The sequence below is a fragment of the Python bivittatus genome, unplaced genomic scaffold (genome assembly GCF_059951505.1).
Source record: "Python bivittatus isolate LINGU-HERP-01145 unplaced genomic scaffold, Pbiv_v1 ctg000400_np1212, whole genome shotgun sequence".
Taxonomy (NCBI): domain Eukaryota; kingdom Metazoa; phylum Chordata; class Lepidosauria; order Squamata; family Pythonidae; genus Python; species Python bivittatus.
In genome coordinates this window covers 6,526,704-6,550,275 of record NW_028277073.1, presented here as the reverse complement: position 1 = coordinate 6,550,275, position 23,572 = coordinate 6,526,704, and the positions used below count along the sequence as shown (strand labels likewise).

The window sequence follows — 23,572 nt, the reverse complement described above, 5'->3', positions numbered from 1 at the left end:
TTAAGACAATGATGAAAAAGTAACTTTGCAATCAGTCCTCTTGTTTACGGCCTTTGCAGGACTATAAAGCAAAGGAAAGCTGAAGTAAGATCATAAGCACAGTCACGATTTCACTTAGCAACTGCTTCGCTTAAGCACAGAGTTGCTGGTCCCAATTGTGATAACTAAACAAGGAGTACCTGTAATGTTCTTTCTTGAGTTTTGACTTAGTGGAATGAGCAAACCCTGTTAAAGTGCATTCCTGTGAATATCTACTTGAACATAAATTCCATTGGGTTACTCCCATATAGGTGTATCTAGGGTTGCATGCTCTGTGAACCAAAAGTTTATTTATATAAGAGGTTTCAATTCTGTTTGGTATAGTTAAATTCAACTTCTCATGACTTCAGGGACATGCCCATGGAGTCATACGACTTTCTTGGCAGCAGTAGAGAAGTGATCAGTTGTCAGAGCCTCTCCTTTAGTTGGCCTGAACTCAGTAGAAGCTACCCAAATGCTCTTCATAGCTTGAATAAGTTAAGAATTGCATTGCATACTACACTGAAGCTACTTCATTTGGATATTTGCCAGAGTGAGGGTGTAGTACTGTATCTCATATCCTCTGCAGTTTAAACCTGGCACTTCCTCCTGTTTTTTCCACAGCTTCATGGACACCTCGTTTTACATTTCTCATGCTTAGTGAGAAGTAGCAGTTGATTATTGACATATTTGGCATTTCTGCTATGCAAAGCTCTGGCTTCCAGCATATCTCCCTCATCTGCCATTGCTGTCTTGCTGTTTCTTGATTGATATTTCTTTCAACTTTTTGCAGTCCTGGGATTTTCTTGTGTACTAATCAAGTCCTAATAGATATGATCCAGGTTGGCTAGATGTCGCGACCTGCTACAGACACTTAGATTCTGTTGTATTCCTATAATAGGAAATTAAGTTCCTAATCTGTGTTCACCTGTGGTATATCACTAAAATCTAGTGGGCTTTTTGTCCCACTGTGTAACTAAATTTAATTATGGTTTTGAATCATTTGCTGTCAGACTTTATAGTTTGCACTGGAAATAGTTAATCCAAGTACTTTGATTTGTTAGGAAGAAGGTTGAAGTTACAGCACAAGAATTCAAGCAAGTACCCTACTTTCAAATTGGCACCCGTATAGAGACAGTGATAACACAGTTCTTGTTAGTTTCCTCCCATATTTTGGGAGGGAAGAAGCTTGCCTTTTTTTGAGAAAGCAGCACAATCTGCATCTCTGGTAACTGCTATTCCTCTTCATCAGTATGAGAACTTTCACAACTCCAGTGACTGAGTCGTTGTTGATCTTTGGGAAGCAGTGCTTGGGTCTAACCCTTATATATCTTAGAACAGCATTTCTCAACCTTGGCCACTTGAAGATGTGCGGACTTCAACTCCCAGAATTCCCCAGCCAGCATGGCTCTCTGGGGAATTCTGGGAGTTGAAGTCCACACATCTTCAAGTGGCCAAGGTTGAGAAACTTTGTCTTAGAATTTCAATTCTTAGCTTGTCTGTTGCTGCTGAATTAGTCACCCCTTAATATTTTTGTCAATCTACTGAATGTTTGTAAAGGTATGCCTTGTTTTGCCTGGAGGGGTCACCATTACACAAGTTTTTAAGAGGGCTTTTATAGGCCATAGAAATGAAAGTAAAAACTCTGACTAGTGAATAAAAGGCAGAGCGCCAGTATTAAAGTCAAAAATGCCTGCCTGAACAAGCATTTGATGCTCAGAATAGCAGAGTGTGATCACCTTGAAAGAGCCAAATGTCCTGTGATTGACCTGTATTTTTCAATTAACACCTGGAAGAGAAGCTGCTTAGACAAGCGATCTCTTCCTATTTACCCTTGCAAGTTATGAGATAGCAAACTTTTTGTTCTCTCCTAATCAGATAATTATCTCCCTCTTTTGTCATAGCAGTGCCTGCTAGACACTTACTCCTCATTAATATATAACCTTCCCTTGCTGATGCCTACACTAAACAACTCCGGGGGTGGAAGGGGAAAGAGATGTTGAAGGGCTATAAAACTTACTCAACAAAAGCAACCCCTTTGTGAGTCGAATTCTGGAGAATTCTGGAGACCGACCCTACCGCTCAGGGAAGGACCTTTGCCACTGTAAGTAATGGAACAATTTAATAAACATGAGGCTGTTTGTTTTGGCCCTGGCACCTCCTTTAACGTCCTCCTGTTTTGGTGTCCGTCCTGCAAATTCTAAATTAGCTGACAATGCAAGGATTTCAGAAAACAAAAAGGGAAAAAGTAAATGATGGGGCACTGTTATGAATGGCTCCTTCCACATTTTGCTATGCTACCCTCCTGCTTTTATGCCGTCTTTGTTTTTGGAATCCCAAAGTTGTGGGTCGTTCTGAAAGTTATTTCATTTTTCCCCTGTCCTTCATATCTCCCATGAGACCCCTTTCCTCAAATTTGAATTTACTTTGGGTGAAGTGTGCCACACCAGTAGCGCAGAAGGGTTAATAAAGCCACTATTTTTGTCAGTCAAAACTAGGGCATTTATAATAGCATCGGCTTGGAGGGTTTGATGTGGAAACATCTCTCAAAGAGGGTTTTTGTTTTGTTTTTTGTTTGGGTCACATTTCACTTAAGTTTTTCAAACACCATCTAAAAGTTTCCAGTTAATTGCAAGCAGGGTCTCTGTAGAGTACATTTGTATTTGCAGAGATGTGAGGAAGGCTGGGGCCAAGTAGAAGTTATCGTGTGTAGCGTACTGTTAGTTCCTCTGTCGTTCATCAGTATGATTCCATTAGAAAGATAGTTTGGCAGAGTCCACCTCTGCATAATTTCTGTGTGTGTTTTTTTTTTTTCCATCCCCTTAGGTCTGCAGGCTTCCTTTCATTAGAAAAGTTAATGCTGAGCTGTTTCCTACTTCTTTACTTTAACTCTCTAGCTTTACAAATGGTATTGTGGCATAATAGCAAAAATCTGTGAGAGGAAATCAGCGTTGCCTGGAAACAGCCTGGCAACGAACCTGTGTTCAAAAAGTCAGGAGAAGAGAGGAACTAAAAGGAATTTATCCTCTTAACCAGCAGTCATGGCTGAACTTCTGTATTTTTCAAACCATGGTGCTTTTGCTGAACGTTGGGTCTTAAAATATTTGATAAAAGTCTTGTAAATAATATTTTTGGTGAGCCTTAAGGTCACATCCTTATTTCACTTACCTGGGAATGACCACTGGGGCATTTCTGAATAGTACTGTGGTGTACTTCATTATATAAACTCTTTAGTTTAAAAAGTTCTCAGAACAGAATAATGAAAATCGAACAGCCTCCCACTTCAAGTTTTAAAAACTAAATTAAGCCAGTACCAGGGGTGGCTGCAGGGTGTGATCAAAAAAAGTGTGTCAGGATAAAAAACAAGCAGGACTTGCACCATTGTGTCTGACATCTTGACTTTTTTGACCATATCCTGTGGATACCCCTGCCAGCTTAGAAGGAGAAGGGGATGGGAGGAAAAAAGAAATCAAGATAACTCAGACACTGTTTCTTAATGTTTTATAGCTACTAAAATGGTTGGCTGTGGTGAAACCCCAAGGTATCATTTTACAAACCCTATTTATTCTCTTTACAGTGACCTTCAGCTAATTAGTGGGTTACATTTTATATTCCAAACATTGAGTTCTTACCTGAAAGGAAATGTTGGAATGATTACCTTGACACTCATGGTGGTAACCTGAGTTGCAGTTGATTAATAAGGAATGTGTCAGCCCTACAAGGTAGACCAGACTAAAAAACCAATATCATATAGGTCAGGATTACTTTTATTGGAACAGCTATAGTCATAGAATCTTGCAAGTCTGAATGTGCTTCCCACATCACCCCCCCGTCCCTTTATCTCCATGGGAACTGGGGAGGACCTTGTCTGAGACTTTTCTCACATTATTTTCTTGGCCCGGGTTCAAGCCCTTCTTATCTGACCATTGCCTTGGTAGCAGCTCTTCCTTTTGTCCTTCAAGGCCATTCCCTATGTCCTCTTCATCATGTTTGACCAAAGTAAAATTTACATACTGGTGCCAACTTGAAAGGCTGCAAGAAGATCTAGCATCTATAATAGTACTGGGTATGTCTGAAAATAGTTTGCAAGAGATGCTTCAGACCATTGAAAGCACCGCATCTTTCTGCTGTTAATTAAAGCGGAGCTGTCCTTTTTGTGGCGTTTATTGCTTTATGGAGCGAAGTCATGAAAGTGACTTTTAAAGCAGTGGCTTCTCTTTTCACTCTTGCATGGAAGCCTAAAAGAAGTGGCTGCTTTAATAAAGAGCAGAGCGATATGCTCATGCAAGGTCCAAAGCATTACTTCAGAATAATTTTTGAAAGGTACAAAGCCTTAATCCAGAGTATGAGCAAATTTTTATGCCTGCACGCTTTACCATTTTCGGGCACTGTCTGGGTTCCATTTCCATTCCTCCTGATATTTATTTCTTTGGATCTTTTTCTTACTGTTTTCTTTGAGCCTGATGATATCTTGTAAATATTTGGCTTCTGCTTGGCGGCTGCAGTGCAAGGCCGCGGTGTTTGTGGAAGAAATATAGTATTTAAAGCGCGTGTTTCAGTCTCTGTGGTTGGCACTTACCCAGAGGGTTCCTTGGATTAAATTTAGTGACCATCAGGAGATTTCCAAAGAGGAAGGAGAAATCTGGTTAAAATGTGGCTGTTCCTGCTGTTTCTCTGGATCAAGGTGTAAGGAGGCTTACACATTTTAGTGCAAAATAATGCAGCATATTTGGGTTCTAGGATGCATGTTGTGAATCCAGCTACACTGGAAATTCTCCAAGACATCTTTCTCTGTCTCTTCCTCCCTCTCCCCCCTCCCCCAAGTCTCTGGCAGGCCAGGCACATTTGCATCTGAATGTGAAACTAGGGCACAGCATCTTTATTTATTTATTTTTAATGCAGGGTAATCAGGCTCCCTAGTGTGGGTATAAATAAGACCTGGGCTTAACCCCTTGCATGCACGGTATAATGGCTCATCTCTCAACCTCAGCAACTTGAAGATGCCAGCTGGGGAATTCTGGGCGCTGAAGTCCACAAGTCTTCCAGGCTGCTGAGGTTGAGAAACACTGGTATAGCGGAAGAAACTCCGTCTGAAACCCACGAGGGATCGCGAGTCATCTCCAGTCATCCTTTCAGCAGGCGTTTCAGCATTGGCTTGTCTCCTTTCAGTATGTAATTCTGCTTGTTGGGTTGGAGGCAGCCCAGAATTTCCTGGAGAGCCATTTGATGGGCGAAGAGTGAGAAAATGGATTGTGGTGAGAAAAGGATACCGTATCCCGGAGAGGTACATTTTGGAGCATGTGTATCTTGGAGGGAGGAAGTGGAGGAAATTGCTCATCTACCCATCTTTTGTCTTCGTGTTTTGGAAGTAGCTAAGTCAACATTCTGACAGCCATCCCAGCAGGATTAGGGAAGTTTTACTGTGGGAATGGCCTTAATGATTCATCTCAGTAAGGCTGTTTCTTTTGTGGCCTTTATTTATTTATGCTTCCGTGCGCAGCTTCAGTCCTGATGATTCCAAGTGCCTTATCTTTCCTCGAGTTTGTTTATAAGTTGCCATTATCAAGGAGAGGAGTGGGTCCTACTTAAAAGAAGCAAAGTGGTTTGTGTGACAGTAGAGTTATGCCAGAAGAAAACCCTCTGTGAGTCTATATTCTAATTTCAGCAGCGGGGAAATATCAAAGAAGATTAGAGATGATGCTGGCAAGGAACAGTGCGAGCAAGCGGAGTCGGATAGATTTGAGTTCTTTGCATGAAAGGGTGGCTGCTTTTTTGATTTTTGTGTTTGTGTGTGTGTGTATTAATTAAACATCAAAGCAATCCACATAAAACCCCAGCCAGGCCACATGCGGTGTTGCCTTTTTAATGCACCAACCCTTTGCTGTTAAATATTGTCGAGGGATACCTTTGTTTGGAGGAGTTTTAGCAATTGCTTTGAGAAGGCCCCGGGGGGTTTCCTTCCAGCCGTTTCCCCCTCCTTTCCTCCAACTTTGGGAGCTGCTGATCTCCTCCCCCTCTTCTGAAAGAAAAGAGAATTAAAAGGAAGAAGGGGACGATGGCAGAAAGGAACTTTGTAGGAACTACTGCTGTTGCTGGAGCAACCTGGTTTCTCAAAGGCGCTGCAGAGGCTTCAAGTGTTGAGCTCAGTGTTTGTCAACCTCAGCAACTTTAAGATGTGTGGACTTCAATTCCCAGAATTCCCCAGCCAGCATGGCTGGCTGGGGAATTCTGGGAGTTGAAGTCCACACATCTTAAAGTTGCTGAGGTTGACAAATACTGAGCTCGACACTAGCAGCTTTCTTGCCCCTTCCCGACAAACAAGAATCCAAGCCCTGCCTTGGAAGTCCCTCTGATTCGGAGGCTGAGTGCCTGTGGCTTCTGTTGCCAGGAATCTCCGCCTTTTCATTGGCAGAGAAGCCCCTGAGCTGGCCCTCACATGCTCCAGCCCACAGACGGTCGAGGCTGTTCCGCTCGGAGAGAGGGTCAGCTCCTGTTGCTCTCGGCTAGTCCTATTTTAATTGGCAATGGCTAGGATCTGATCTCTTGAAAACAAAGTGCTACAGTCTCCGTTGCTCCATCGGTGGCTTGGTTTCCCGCCCCCGCCCCCCCCACCCCACCCCACCCCGAAGATGGGCTTAACTGCTTCACCACCAAAGAGAAGCTGCTATGGCAAACTTTGATGGGATGTCTTGAGAATCGGGAGACAGAACAGAGCAACGTCTTGAAAACACTGCTGGAAAGTTGGGGGGTTTTAATTTTGAAGCTTTGGGTTGGTTGGTTTTCCTTTTTAATTCTTTATTCCAAAGAGAGGAAATTGGATGATCTCCCGTGCAACTAAAAATCAGGTACCTTAAGAGAACTTCTGTGGACTTCTTTTTTTCCCCCCCCCTGCTGTTGACTTCAGTTATAAAATGCTGCTTCCTTTACTCTGGAATTTAAAAAAGATGTGATGATTCTGGTGGGATTGTAAAGTAGATGTTCCTTGATGCAAGTTTCACTTGCTATCTTCAAAGGCTGTTTTGGGGGGTGAGGGGTTGTTTTTGGTCGATCATAAATATCAAGACTTCCAGCACTATAAAAATCTGTTTCCATTCATGGAATTTGAAAAAAAATCTTTGATAGTCTTAGTTGTTGCTTGTTATACTAATGCTGGGAATCTAATCTCTTCAGCATTTATGGCCATAATAAAACTTGATGGGTGCAAGAAAGTTGCAATTTCATGTAGGTGCATGTAATAATTGCCATAATTCTTCACATTCCGGTGGATCATGAGATGTCACTGATAAGATAGGCTGAAATCTGAAATGTTGGTATCATTTGGAAAGGTAATGTGTTTATATATAGAATTTGCTCCGTATCTTAGAGATCAATGTATCTATTGTGGCTGATGGGTAATGCTGCATTTTGAGACAGAAGGGAAATTCTTTCTCAATCAAAATGGGTTTATTCTCTTAGAGGTGGCATTCCTGATTATTGCAACTTGGAATTTGGGGTAGTCGAAAAAATGCCAGGGAGACCATTTACGTTATCCTTATCTACTGGATACAGTGGATTTGCACCCGGAATTTAATGATGTTGATTTGGAAATGAATCTTGACCCCATGGCCATGCATTTCCAAGTGGGCTTGATTAAAACCTCCTTTTTTTATTTCTTCTCTTGCCAGATTAGGAAAATTCCCAGTTTCCTCTGGCTTCTGTCCTAAGCATTTTGTGCCTCCTGAAGATTGTTCTCAACTGGTTATCAAAACATTATATGGTCCTGTAGCAAAGAAAAAGGAAAGTAAACAAACGTTTACTGCAGAGGCAAAATGTGTTCACTTTGTGGCGATAAGGAAGGGTGGAGAGAAGAATGCCTTCTGTGACATTTTGAGAAATATTTTAAGAAATGCTATTTTGGCTAGAATCCCCAGAGAACCTTTCTTTCCCTGGGAGTAAACCCCAGTGGATGAAGAAGGGAGCCTGTTCTGTGTAGCTGGGGAAGACACCACAGGGAATATAGCACAGAAAATGTTTTATATTGATCTGTGCTCAGCGAAAGAGAATTGTTGGTTCCTCTGTTTTAGCAAAAGCAACACAGCATCTTGCAACACCTGATTTATTATGCCATGATTTTTGTAGACTAGAGCCTACTTTGTCAGTGGAACAAAGTGGTCATATTTCTACAAATGCTTGCATTGTTTCAAGTGCTTGGCCTCCTTTCTTGGGGAGACAGAAGGAATATTTGAGGGTTTGGGGCTTTTGGATGTTTTGACTACAACCTACCATAGGTAGCTTTGATCTCCCCACCCCCATCCAGCATTCAGTTTTATTTCCCTGACAGGCAAGAAGAATTCCAGTTTGGGGCAGGCCCAGGTAATGTACCATTGGGTTTCATGATGCAGAGAGTGGAGAACACAGAATAATGGAATTAGAGATGACGTCAGAGGTCATCTATTCCAACATCCTGCTTAGTGCAGGTTCTGCTAGAGCATTTCTGACAGATAACTCTCCAGTCTCTGAAAACTTCCAGTAAAGAAGAGTTTGCCATCCCATACGTCTGCCTCTGCAGCTTGTACAGTTAGGAAATTCTTTCTGACATCTAGTTTGAACTTACTATTATGAAGTTTTAATTTGTGTGTTCTGGTCCTGCTCTTGGGGGCAATAGGGAATAAGTCCACTCCCTCTTCTATTTGGCAACCCTTCAGATATCTGAAGACTGCCACCACATCTTCCCTCAGTTATCTTTTCTGTAGGCTAAACGTACTCAGTTCCTTTAACCATTTCCTAGGGTTTGATTTCCAGACCCCTCACCATCTTGATAGCCTTCCTCTGCATCACTCCAATTTATCACTGTCATTTTGGGATGGTGGTGTCCAAATGGGGTCTGACCAGGACAGAGGAGAGTGGACAGTCCCTTCCTCAAGATCTAGATTCTATATTTCTGTTAATGCACCCCATTTGCCATTTTAGCTGCTGGCTCATGTTTAACTTGTGCTTGAGCAGGACGTCCTGATCCCATTGTCAAGTACCCCTGCCAAGCCATGTCTCCCTGTGCTTAGGCTTTTCATTTTTCCTTCCCAGATGTAAACTGTTACATTTCTGTCTGTTAAATCACATCCTGTTCATTTCATCCTACTGTCAACCCTAGATCTTCTTGAATCTGCGCCCTTTCCTCTAAAATATTAATTACCATCCCAGCTCTCAAACCTCTCTGTCTCTGAATATGATGTATGCAGTATTTGAGTATGAAGGGGTAAAGGCTTGGTGAAGAGGAAGGTGGGCAACAACCTGTGCATGCTGTCATCTTCAGCCATGCCTATCCATAAGCTAATAATGTGTCTTCCTGGTGAGTGATAATGTATGCTTCATGGAGTTGGCATTAGGTCATGAATGTACAGTTACAATAGAAACTCTTGTTTAAGCACCTAGAGTGGGTAAACCATAAGGATTTGGGGGGGGGGGTATATTGGTGAAATGCTGAGATTAATTTGTGTGCACTGGTTCAAATGTCAAATACATGCGAAATGGATTTGATTCTTCCTGGCACTAGCAGCAATCCAACAGTCATGGTGTGATACCCAATCCTCGTGTCATTGACTAATTCTGGCTTTAGCATCAGGGGCTGGATTTGACATCTGGAAAGACTTTAACAAATGGGTAACAACTGCACATTTGTAGTCAAGCTCAGGCCTTTCTCAGCCCATGATTGCATCTGGGGTACGTGGAAGCCCAACTTAACAGAAGTGGTGGGAATTTCAGGTCTTTTGTTGTGGTTGGGGATTGTGAGAATTCAAGTCTAGCCCATCTGGAGTCACCCACTGCAGAGAAGGTTGGTTTGCATGTCACCAAGCTGAGCTTCGAGATTAGCCATAGATGGTGAGGTTGAGGCTTGGTTCATATTAATTGGTGAGTGTTTGTCAGAATCCTATAATTATACATCTGCATTGAGGTTAATGCAAGTACCTATTGTAGTGGGTATATTGCTGACTATCTGGATGAGTATTTTTTTCTTGCTCTGTTCCCCCTCCACAAATTTTACTCCCAGAATACCAAGAACCCAGCAATTGAATCCTGAGCTTCATATATTCTCCATTATGGCAAATTGTACTTTTCAGAAAATGATTGTGGGGATTTGTTTTCAATAACAGAAGGACGTGTGGTGGCCTGCAGACCTTTTATTTAATAGTTCTGCCATGTTTCCTGTGCTGAATGCAAACCTCGTTTGTATATGTATACAGTAATTGGTGTATACCAGAAGAGTAACCATTTAAAAAAATGAAGATTACACCCAAGACCACTGTGTATCCTGAAGCTTCTATAAATGTTTCTGCTAGAGCTGAGCCAAAGGATGTAATGTGTTTTTAAAGAGCCTTTGAAAGAGATCTAACTGGGTTCCTATTGTGTGGGACTGGTTTTAAGGGGGAGAAATATGATGATCCTCTTTTTCTTGCTGCAGTGAGAATGGGCAGTTAGGGGATATATTTTCTTCCCTAGCATGCTTACAGGCTGCATTCACACATCACCCTGAGTCACATGTAGTTTGTTTAATTTTAGCATGACATGTTGTGTGATGAACCCACCATGTTGGGGTGAATTCAGTGGACCTTGATTAAACAAACTATGTGTCTTAGTGTAATTTGCAACCTCAAACACAGTGAGAGAAGCAGAGCTTGGTTTTAGTCTCAGAGCGGTTGCCACTTAAGCAAATGCTCCCTTGTTGATTCTGGATTGTTGGGGATCATTTAAGAAGCAGTAGAGAGGCTTATCTTCAAAGGTTTGATACCTTCAAAGTGGGGTATAGCTTCCACCTTTTAGGATCAGCCATCAATAGTAAAGGAACAAATACTCCAGAAATATGCCTCAGGCTAGCATTTGGTAGAGCAACTATGAAGGCCTTGGAAAAGATACTCAAAGGAGGTGATGTGTCCATACCTACAAAGATCAGAATCATGCAAGCGATGGTATTTCCTGTGACACTCTATGGAAGCGAAAGTTGGACTTTGAAGAAATAGAATAGGAATACTATTGATGCTTTTGAACTTTGGTGTTGGAGAAGACTCCTGAGAATACTGTGAACCGCCAAGAAAACAAACCGATGGATCATCAAACAGATCAACCTAGAGTTCTCATTCAAGGCTTAACCAGGATTAAATTATCCTACTTCAGACACATGCGATGACCCTGCTCTCTTGAGAAGGCTCTAATGCTGAGAAAGGTGGAAGGAAAGAGAAGAGGAGGATGGCCAGCAGCAAGGTGGACAGACCCAGTTACAGTGGCAAGGAGTGAACCATTGGGAGACCTGAAAGAACAGGTTAGGGATCGATTGTCTTGGAGAACATCTGTCTACGTGGTCAGTAGGAGTTGAAAATGACTTGATGGCACATAATCCATCAGAAGAGCTTTAACCATTAGACCAGTGTTGTCCAAACGTGGCCACTTTAAGATGAGTGGACTTCAACTCCCAGAATTCCCCAGCCAACATGGCTGGCTGGGGGATTCTGGGAGTTGAAGTCCACTCATCTTAAAGTGGCCAAGTTTGGACAACACTGCATTAGACCAAGTGGCCAGGAGGTGCTTCTTCAAAACCTGACATTTGCCTTGAAAACATTCATCCACAGTTTAAATCCTTGCAAAGTGTGGCACAACAGTATTGCCATGTATTGCTGTCCTCGGTTGTTTTTTGCATGCAGATGAAGTGTGTTCCACAGGATTCTTTTCAAATAAGTAAAGATAATAATAAGGCCTTTATTTTCCTAGGAAATTAATGAAAGCAATATATGTGGTCCCATATATTGGGTAATTCATCCAAAATTCATATCTTGGATGAATTTAGGTACAGTATTCCCATTAGATTCATATCTCACTTTTTCTTCCAGTCTCAAGGAGATGTACACAGGTGTATACAGTGTTTTCTTCTCCAGTTTTCTGCAGAATGACCTTGTGAGATAGGATGCAGTTGGAGGGTAGGACTGGATAGGAACGAAGTCAGACATGCACACACAGTTAACAAGTGTATACAGTTCTGTGTATTCCTATGCAAGCTTAATGCAAAGGGTATTCGCAAGACTTTTGGTGAATACGTGTTTATATCTATCTACAGTTACCAAGGGGCAATATGTACATTAATAAATTGAATTACACAGTCTTTTAACAAAAGTTAACTACATTACATACATTTCTACTTCTTTTCTCTGCAGCTGCCTACATATCCAAGCTGTGTACCTAGCAGTCAGACATTACAGAGAAAAACTTTGACCATCGCACATAACATTTTTCTGTTTCAGGGCAGTTCATCCTGCACTGAAAGATCCAAAGTCATCTAGTGGGACTCCATGCTTGAGGGTGAGCTTGAATTTAGATCTCTCCAGTTCTGCTTTGGAAAAGGACTGAGGGAAGTTACAGAGAATGGGCTTATTATTTATGATTAGTCCGAATTCAGAAGAATAGGCAGAGAGTTGCTGTTGGATTTGTATCCCTCTTGTAGGATCACAGACATCTGGTTGATCCCAGATTATACAGGGCTTTGATTTGCTGGTGCCTTCTGATGTTCTAATGTCTCTCTTCTCTTTCTGCTTTTTTATAATTCAATGAATTGCTATTTTAAAAGGTCGACTCTGCTTTTCAAATTTGTTCTTTTTGTTTTTTTTCTATTTCATGTAAGTGTCTCTCTCTGTAGGTCTTCTAGTTTTACACTTAGCCCTTGATCTGATCCAGCAGAGCTATTCTGTTCATCTAAACAAAGAGTTTCTGTATTTTCTTCCCAGAAGCACCTGGCTGGCCATTGTTAGGAAGAAAATGGTCCAACTCAGCAGAGTTTTTATGTTCTAAGCTTGGAATGAAAACTGCTACTTTGGTACAAGTACTGTAAGAAGCGGTTGTATTGTGTATGTCTTAAAAGAGATTAAATCTCTGTGATGGGATGGCCAAATTGGTGAATAGCTATAAAATAATAATAAAATAAGCAAAAAGAGTGAAAGCACAGATAGCAGCAATTAAACATCTGAAGTAAGAGTCTTAGTAATCCTGGCTTCAGACTATCTGCAGACTATTTCCCAGAAAGCTTGGCAGAGATGTAGGAGTCTTGGATAAACTGTTTTGCTCCCAATTTATCTGTGTCTCTGTATATTGTGTCGGTTCTGCTGTCTCCTTGCGCTAGCCTTGACTGCATTGTTTTGCATAGAAAATAAATTGATTACTGATCTTAAGCGGTCAATAGCAAAAAAAGAAGGCAGGTTTGGAAAATTAAACCTGGAAAAATACAGTGTGGTGTTCTTCAGAGAGTATGTCATTTTTTCTGGTTGCAATTACTTTTTTTTTTTTTTTTTTAGAAAAGCTATATTTTCAGCTGAGGAAAGGGTGAAGGGCATGGAACATTGGCTTTGTCCCATGTAAATCAGAACCTCATAGATAATAATGTCTATAATTTACTTCTCTATGTGAATAATATAGCCTTTAGAGTGTATAGTTCCCTTAGAGAACAAATGAATGCAGAGTTCCTTTTGTGTGCATCTACCCACAGATCCAATAACTGAGGAGTCTTTGTTTCCAATCAAGCCATCCAGTGCTTTACCTATTCCAGGTAGAACATATTGGTCAGGTATTTGCTGTTCAAATTTCCATAATTTTCATTTTCATATTAGCCAGGTATTTGCTATTCAGATTTCCATAATTCTCTCAACCACGAATAAAGAGTCATGTGTTTGTGAGATGGGTGGCTGCATAAATATGCTAAATACATAAATAAAGGAGGCATATGGGCTCCTTGATCCTTTGACAATTCCTGTGAAGAACAATTCTTGAGGATGTTTTATAACATCACTGTCAGCAGATGCTAATTCTTAGGCTATTTTTCTACAGCAATCACGTAAGGAAATAAAATGGTTTACTCCTTTTGTTCAACCAGCATCCCATCAGTTCCTTTTGTTCAACCAGCATCCCATCAGCTCTAAATCATTGTTTGGATTCCTCAGACACAGGAGAATTACCAGAGTTAAAACCATCTGGGTCACTGTGAGTTATTGTATCTTTTTGTTTTTTCCCCTACACTAATTACATCAGCCTTCTAGACATCCTAACACTATTCTTATAACTATTGTAGGTAAATTTGTCAGGATAAATTGAATCTCTGTCCTCTTCAGTGAAGACAAGTGATAGAATGTTTTGCTAAACTGGAAGTTCTTGGAATAACCCACTGTTGAATGGTGCATCTATTAAAATAATCTGATTTTTCTGAAGGAAGAATAGATTACCTCTACTTTTAGTCAGTGCAAGTTTTCTAGCAAACTATTCTTTTGACAGTGCATATAACAGAACCTATTCAATCCATTCTGAGCCTCTTTCAGTTGCTTTCCACCTTTTTTAAGCATTCAGGGTGGATTTTCAACATACTGTGATCAAATGCCCAAATGTTCTAGCATTAGTCCTTATTATGACATTGTAGCCATTAAACCCTGGGCATACTAACATTAGCAAGGACACCTATCTTTATTTCCAAAGAGGTATTCAGGTAATTCACCCTGGCACAGTGTTTGTATGGAAAATTGTAGTTATTCCCTATATGGCATAACTGGTAGTTGAGGGGATAAGTGTTGCAAATGTTGCTTTTTCCTCTTATTGTACCAGAAGAAAATGTCGGGATGGCTTGAAGTACCAAAGGGATGGTTTAAAGAACATCTTGCTCACTGTCCCATTGGTGGTTTCTGGAATCTTCCTTGATCATAGGCACAATAAGGTTTCCTTTTGTGTTTGACAACTTGAGAGAAAATAGCTCTTCTTGCATTTGTCTCTAGATGTCTTTACCTATAATGTTGTTAATCCACTTGGCAAAAATTAGATGTATTGGTGGGTATGGAAGTCTATCCAGAGAACGTATTTTAACACTTTGGATGCTCAGGCCAAGGTCATCAACATAGCAGCCCCCTGACCTTCTTGCGTTAGACTGCCATAGATATCATTCAAGGAACAGATGCTCCTGATACTGATGCTAAGGAAGCAATTAAGTCTAGGGTAACTTCTCTGACTCTTGAGAGCAGCTGCTTCTGATCCCAATGCTCCAGCCTTTATGGGTGTGGCCTGACACAGCATTCATGATTTGAGCACAGTCCCTGGTGAAGGGGGGCAATTCTGAATTAGGCAGGCTCAGCTCCATGATTTTGAAGAGCCATGGCTTTTCTCTATAAGGATCACTCGAATTACAGAGATGCTGTGGTGTTGTTATTCAGAAAATGGATCAATCATGTTCAGACATAGAAGCTCAGTGGGTGAATTGGAACCACTCGTTATCTTTCAGTCCAGCCTATTGGGGGTATAAAATTGAGGAGGAATATGACCCATGCTGGCTGAGCTCCTGGAAGAAAAGTAGGATATGAACAAAGGCATACATTTAAAGTGCATAACAAAAAGTATTCCCCAGTCATTGAATGGGTGACAGTTTTTTCTGGTGACAGAAGACAATCTATTCATCCCTTCCCCTCCTCCTCCTCCGCCTCCTCTTTTCAACCAAGGAGTGCTAAATCGCCTTGTGATGTTTACCGGGTTTATGTTCCACTCTGTGAATAATCTGCCTAAAGGAGGAGAAGGAATGTGTTTGGGTTCTTAAAATTGTTCTTTGCACATTTAAGAAGCCCCATATTTTTTTTCCCCAGGAAAATGATTTGCAGAACTCTGGCCCCTTAATTGGAGCAATGTGAAAAGATTATGAGTGCCTTGTAAACATGATCCTTGTTGCTTTCAGGATCTCTAATTGGCAGGAGAAGTGGCGGTTTTGCTATGAATAGAACAAAAATCATAATGTTGAGCTTCCAAATATACATCCTTTTATATGCAGTGTGCTGTCCCTCAGCCAAAGCTTACATATATGAATGGTTTCATATTATCTGAAGTGCTACAGGGATTTTGGGGGGCATGTGTTTCTTCTTAATCTAGGTCAAGAAAGCTCATTCTTTCTTTTACAGAGCAAAAGTACTCATTCTGGCACAAGAAGGAGAAAAAAAAAATGAAATCCATAGAGGCAATACCTTCACTAGGCAGATGAAAATTTCCAAAATAACAGCAGACTTTTAGATGTCAAGATGAAGAGTTCTTGAAACTCTAAAGTTTCCTATGTAAAACTTCAGTTAGCCTAACGATAACATTGTCTCTATGCGTTTGGGATGATTATTGTTCTTATTTCAATGCATACTTCTATTTTGGCTACTCTGTATGGTGTGAAGAACAGAATAACCATAAATAACCATCTTTCTTTACAGTGGCATGGGGAAATTTAGGCACTCCGACTAAGTTGTTTCTTTCAATGAAGTCATAAACAAACAGAAATTGACAAAGCTTGGTACCAGTTAAACACAACAACTTTCTGCAGACTTGAATGCATGCTTGCAGTTATGTACAAATTCAGAATAAGAAAATGAGTGTGTCGGGTGCAGAAGTTTGAACGTGTTTCCATTTAATATACTACTCTGTGTGTGTGTCTGTGTTTTAACTAAAACCCCAAAGGGGATCATAAAGGCTGTAAACTCTCTAAGCAGCTGTACAGTAATTCACTTTTAAAAAGAAGGGGAAAGCTATGAGAAGACATCTAAATGCTTCCAGCTAGTAAACTGAACTGTAAGAAATATTGTTAAGAAATAGAATTTATATGGAATGGTTGAAGTCAAGGGAAGATCTGGAAGATTTTTTTAAAAACCTGCTACAACTGCTTGAAAACTGGTCAGATATGCAAAACAAAGCCATTTTAGCTGATGTTGGAGTAGATGTTCAGTGTCCACAATACAGTGCTCCTTATACAGTAATGATCATCGTGGGAGAGTTATCAGAAGGAAACCAGTTCTCCAGTTTCATCCAAAAAGTCATCATCCAAAGTATGCAAACAAAAACTTTGATAGACTTGAAACATTTTGGAACAAAGCACTTTGGTCTGATGAAAAAAAAAGATTGAAAAGTTTAGCCTCTACTATATAATTACATTGGGAGTAATAATGGTGAAGCATTTGAAGAAAAGAACACCTTGTCAACGGTTAAGCACAGATGTGGCTCTAATATGATTTGGGATTGGGTGGCAACCATTGGCATAGGAAAAGGTGTGTGGGTTGAAGGTAGAATGGGTCCAGATAAATATCAACATATCTTCTGGATTGTTGCCTTGCTGAAATATTTACCTTTTTTTCATCTTCTCTTTCTTCAATGACAAAAAGGTAAATATTTCAGGAAGGCGATAGATACCACCTAATCAAGAAAAAGTACTTACAGGAAAAAAATAGAAAGGTTTTGGAGTCCCCAGACTTGAATATTATTGAAAATCTGTGCAGTGATCTCAGTCATGCAGTATGTGTGGGGACTCCAGAGTATTTCTGAGCTAGAAGATACCTGCAAGAAAAGTAGGGAAAAATTCCAAAAGCAAAAATAGGAGTTTTAGCTGACAACAAGAAATAAAAGCTGTTATTTCTGTCAGAGCAGGTGTAATGAAGAACTGATAAAAAGGGATCCAAATTTCTGTGCCTGCCATATTCACTGTTCTCTGATTTTCAATCTGTAAACAACTGCTCACATATGATTTTGCAGAAAGATACCACTATTAACTTCATAACATGTAGAGGTTGTGTTGGCATCTATTCACTTAGGGATTCATTGAAACATACAATTTGACCAATCTGTATGTAAGATTGAGATACCAAAGATGAAGATTTTGGGGAAAGAAATTACATATATCCTCTTCATGGAAGTCCACTATTTCTAATAAAGCACATTTTTCCTTTCTTTTTGGCACACAGCTCTTCCTCTGGGTGGAAGAATTATATATCCTATATTTAAGTCTCTTGAGATCAATTTGGTGTAGTGGTTAAGGCACCAGGCTAGAAACCAGGAGACGGTGAGTTGTAGTCTCACCTTAGGCACAAAACCAGCTGGGTGACCTTGGGCCAGTCCCCCTCTCTCAGCCCTAGGAAAGGGCCACTTCTGAAAAACCTTGCCAAGAAAACTGCAGGAACTAGTCCAGTCACCAGGAGTCAACATGGACTCAAAGTCACACGCACCCAAAAAACTTTATGTAATTTTGTCCTTATACTGAGAACAGATGTTACTTCTACTGCTTGCCCAGCTTTATTGTTCTAAAGTTGTAAAATAAATGGTTTCCCCCCTCCCCGCAGCAACTGTTTCAGTTTAGTTACCTAATCCAGTTTACAGGAGAGATGATCCAATTTAGAGTAGTTATGTAGGCTTTTAAGTTGAAGTTATAGCATTATGGCTTGATATATAACACCAGAACTGGCATTTACTAGGAAGCAGCTGCACAGCATTTCCTCTGCGTGTGTGCGTGTGTGTGTGTGTGTATTGTTTGTGTGAGAGGATCAAGGTAAATCTTGGCCAATTTATGGCTGAGTAAAATGAACCTCCTTTCCATATGTGAGGAGGATGTGTCACGAGCTTTTGTGTTACTAACAAAGAGTTCAGTTCATTTATAAGGTGTTGTCAAAAATAACCCCAAAGCTCTGTTTGGTTGCTGGCTGAACACCTTCTTTTCAACAGTTCTTTCATTCTGTTTTGTTCCAGTCTTTTTTTTTTTTTCAGTCCCATTTTGTTTTGGTGTATTTGCTTAATGTAGGGATCACTGTTTGTCTGTTTCTTCATCACAGGTTCTACTTTCCTCTTCCTCAGTTGTAAGAGTGGCCTCAGATGCCACAGCTGCTGACTAGAGTTTCATGACTTAGCCTAAACATAATTCAGTAGTCAGAGAGTAGTTACTCTACACAAATTCCTCAATGAAGTGACCTGAGCAGCACCTGATGTTATTCTGGAACTTAGCTGGCTGCTGGATTTTACATTTCTTCAAGGGCTGCAACACAGTGATTTTGATTATCCAAATGTGTATACATGCATGTTTAAATAATACTTGCAGATGATTTTTTTAAATGTGCAGTTTAATGCAGAAGTAGAAAGTAACAATGATAATTAACAAGATGTGAAGGTGACACAGACTGGAAATGGACAGCTTTTCCTACTTCTAATTGTATAAATACTATGAAATGCAAAACAACCTTCACAAGACACTTAAATGTATGGAGCTTATAACTTCTTGCATATAGCAAATCAGGTATCAGGAAGATGGCTTATAACTTTTTGGTGTACTCCTTCAGAATACCAGTTCTGTCCTCTGCATCGGAAGAAGTGTTCAGTAAGTGATTCTCCCCCTCTTAAAAAACAAAAAACAAAACTTACAATCTAAAGTAACATGGCCTGGGAAGGGTTTTGCTATATAAGAAATCTCAGTTGTGCCATGTTGCACGATTGCGGTTTATTTGTCTTAGAGCAAGATGTCACTGATTTGCTCCCTGGAAATTTTGGGTGCATGCAGCAAAGAGATTGGGAGATAGACAAATCAGTAGCAAGGGACTCCCTTGCTTACAATTCTGCAATGCTAAGGACGACGTGATTTCAGAAGGCCGAGATGTTTCCTGTAGCACGTTTAGTATTCTACAAGAAAGATGGAAAACAGTGCTGACCTTACATGAGAGATTGTGGGGAGGCTGGGAAAGTAATGGAAGGGAGGTTAGGCATAATGAGTCAAAGAAAGGGAGTCCATTGGCAGCTTATTTTATAAATGGCAGCACAGCCCAGGTGGCAAGAAACATGGGAAGAAACATTTCATATCATTCAAAGAATCTCTGCCTGAATGAATTTGCTATAAATGAAGATTGGAAATTCCTCTTGTGGTTTCCTAGAGTCTGTATTTACGCCAGGACTAGCATTAAAGATACCTTACTTAAGTCTGTACTCCTTGCTTCCTTGATCTGGCCCAGCTGGTCTGTTTATCAGTAAATAATTGCTGCACCAAACTGTGTCTTGCCCATGTGAATAAACCGCCATAGGTTAAAAATTGTTCTATAGAATTTGCAGTCTATCTCCTCTGGTTCCCGTATTCAACAGCTAGCAATTGGGTAGTACGCCTGCCTAGATTGAACATATCATCATGGTTACTATAAGTTAATCTCCCTGAAATAATCAAGACAGTACCAAAAATAAAAGGTTGGGAGACTTTTAAGCCTTCAGTCCTGATACAGACCATGTATTAAAGTATCGTCTGTGTTGGACATTCCGCATCCTAGAATATAATTAATTTGGTTTGAAGCATCATGTTGCTGTATATTTGGGGAGTGCAGTGAAAATTGATGAAGAGGTATTACAGATTACAAATGCCTCTCTTGCTGTACAGGGTGTGTCTCTTGGCACAGTTCACATTTAACTGAAGAGCCAACACAAGTTGTTGCTACAGCTTGAGGAGGAAAAACAGGAACGTTACCCCTCCCCAAGAGTGTCATACCTCATGTTCTTTCCTGCCTATATAAGGGGCAGATTGGAAGTCACTTTCTTTTCTTCCCTGGAAGCGTTTCTCAGAGTCGCAGCTGACTTGCCAATGAATTTTTCATGCTTATACAAAAGGACCTGGTGTGGTTTGCCACTTTGTAAGGGAATGGCCGGTCATCATTTATAACCTTTTCTGGTGTCATGCTGATCCTGGTGTTTGATTAGCCTAACTGTTAAGCAGAAAGAAGCTAGATGCCAGTGAATCATGGTGTCTGCATCATTATGAGGTCAAATATATTGAGTCTCATATATTGCGTTTTCACTAAGTTAAGGGTTATCTCTGTCTTAACTGGTAGCTGTTCTCCAGATTCCTGGGGTGGGGTGGGGTTTTGATGTAATGCTGGTCAGATATATAGCATCAACAAGGAGCCCTTAGTCATATAGGAATTTCACAAAATCAGATGTGTGTAAAAAAAATACTCTTACCATGTCCACTGCTTTCATATACATAATTTGGCCCAGATGCCAGACTTGGGTTGCTACAGGCAGTCCATGTGTATATATCTTATGTGTAGGCCTGGATAGCTACTTTACTATGTTCAACCAGCCAGAAATGTAAGCACAGAAACTGGTAACAGATACATAACTTCCTTTTGTTAATATCATGGTCCTCACAAAACACACCCTCTCCTTCCCTCTCAATGTTTTTAGCCTTCTGTCAAGATATGTTTAGAATTTGTCAAGACGTACGAAGGCATTACTGCTAAACAGCAGAAGCAGAGTTTAAATGAATTCACTATAAATCTCCTTTCTTCATATAGTATAGATATGTTTAAGGGTAATATAATTAGTAGAGATTTGGATGGTGTAGAGTACGGTCTTTATAGGATAAATAGAACTCTTAACACCCTGCTTAATTTCTTGCCACTTCTTATAATTAATGAAATTAGAATTGGCTGTCGAAAGTTTTTTAAAAATACTGCAAAAACTGAGAAAATAAATTATAGCAAAACTAAAGACTTGAAAACTTGGAGAGAAGAAATAAAATGCACAAAGAGGCCCCTCGACATATTAAAATGTAGTAATTGCACCTCTTGAATAAATTTATTTCTGGAGAAGTATGAATAGAATTGATGTTGTACTGGATATGCTAATAAGTGTGTTTTTAAAGAGTCCAGCATCCGAAATTTTAATTGCAGTTTTCCATTTTTGACTTTATTCCAGCATAGGTGTTTTGGTTTCTTCTGAGACAATTTGATAGTAATACGTGCCTTTTGGATGATGGTGACCCCAAGGACTCCACAATGATGGCTTCTATTTTCTCTCTACCCCATTGTGAGAAGCAAAATAACCCCATGCTTGTAAAATACTCTTGTCTTTCAAATGGGGTGGTGGTGATCTGAATGTCATTTGTCAATCTTATTGAATTAAAATTGTTCAAAACAAAGAGTTCCGACTGGGATCTATAATGATAAAGACGAGGTTCCACCAAGGCCTTCTCTGTTGGAAAGAGACCTACCATCGACTTTTTAAAATAGTTGTCTTTTGACACAGGGCTTGAAAAGGAACAAATGCATATACCGGATGTTCCCTGGGAAATGCCAGAAGACAACCTGCTTGGTGAAATCATTTCCTTCTTGGTACCGTCAACTACTAGCTGCTGCTTTCTTCTACAATAACATTTCCCCTGTTTGCTGCCCTTTGCTGTTATTCCATTTTGCTCCCTGGGTTCAGGTCATGCACAGATGGTGCCCCTGATTTTACACACGCTGCTTGAGGATGGAAATGCTTTTGGCCTTTCTTGCGTGACTTTCCTCTTTCCTGTTGAATTAGCCCTCCGAGTATTGTTATCTTTACTTTAAAAAAAAATAATCAAGAATTGAATTCTAGGAGGTAAAGTTAGAGGATTAGGTTTGTTTAATATGTTCTGTGCCCTTGTACGCCCTTCAGTAAAATCCCCTATGTCAGATGTGACATGTGAGGAGCCTTTTAAACACGTGATTGCTTTTCCAAAAGTCTGAAGAAGTAGTGTTCATCAAGAACCATGTCTCATGCTGATCATATAGCCCTTTTCATTCTCATTACTGGGAAGAAGAGCAATCTAAAAGGAATGGAACTCAATAAAAGACACGGAGGTGAAAGTATGTTGGCTTGCTGAGCTACTGAAGGATGCCTTGACTTGCCGAAAAATTGGATGAAATGGAACATTCACACTGGGGTTCAAAGCAGCGGTTTATGACTTTCAGAAAATGACTTGTCTTGCCAATATTTGCAGCGGCAAAGTCTCTCTGCTTGACTGTCGTGTATACCCTTTTCCTTATGAGCAGATAGAAAGGAAGTTGCAGCCGTACTGATCTGGCTGCAAAATATGGTAATATGTGTTACACTGTCTTGAAAGGCAAATAACTATTTTCAAGATGTCCTACTTAATTACTGTGTAAGCCATGCTAGATTCTGGCTCAGATGAAAGTTTGGGGGGGAGGGGGCTAAAGGGGTGTGTGCACGTGTATGAGTGCTTTCTTTTTTGCACTGATTCTCTTAGCTAAAAAAGAAGGGCAGAGGGATTCCTCCACCTAAGAAGTAGAGTCCTAGACAGATGCATCCTGCAGCTGTGGGTCTCTGTTCTCCTCCCTGTTAGCCACACTATCTAAATTTAGCCCATTGTTAGGCTTGTCTCTGATTCCTGCCAAGCTCTCTTCTTTGGTGGAATGTAAATTCAAGATGTGTGAATAACTGTGGCACAGGACAATTCAGGAGAAGGAATGAAGCTCCCCCATGAGGGACTGGCAGGGAAACAACACTGCCATTATATCTCTGGAAGCAGAGATGTGGCATTTTGCTGTAGTCTTTTGGGGTCCTGGGCTATGTGTCTTGGTGTACAAAACCACCTTCTGATTTGTTGTTGTTTAGTCGTTAAGTCGTGTCCGACTCTTCGTGACCCCATGAACCATATTGCGCCAGGCCTTCCTGTCCTTCACTGCCTCCCTGAGTTTGCTCAGTTTCTGAAGCAAGGAGTGGGACCGAGTTGTGTTTCCTCCTTCCATCTTCTGGGATGTGTGAAATGTGTATTTGTTCATGGTCAAATGCAGGGACATTTTAATGATAAAATGCATTGACAGCCAGCATAAATATTAGCAGTTTGTGCCCTGTCACTCACAGGAACTGGAAAGAAGTGTGATTTATTCATCTTTTAGTTGAGAGAGGCTAGGCTAGGCTCCTGGCTCCTAATTTCCTAATATCAATGGGTTGTATTAATCTACGAATCCTTTGTAATTTAATT

General features: G+C 40.4%; 1 protein-coding gene across 6 annotated transcripts in view; it reads left to right on the top strand.

The window, feature by feature from the left end:
- PALD1 (phosphatase domain containing paladin 1) overlaps window positions 1-23,572 on the top strand; it is a 106,680-nt gene that overhangs the window by 4,970 nt on the left and 78,138 nt on the right. Inside the window, exon 1 of one of the 6 annotated variants that reach the window (XM_088144369.1) lies at window positions 2,010-2,122. The exons of 2 other annotated variants lie outside the window; for them this stretch is intronic. The gene's annotated coding sequence lies outside the window, so the exon portion shown is untranslated. Of the gene's footprint in view, window positions 1-2,009; window positions 2,123-5,221; window positions 5,303-6,464; window positions 6,864-22,644; window positions 22,664-23,572 lie in introns of those variants that run through there. 3 more of the 6 variants (XM_025173650.2, XM_007421695.3, XM_088144370.1) reach the window with 3 other exon arrangements.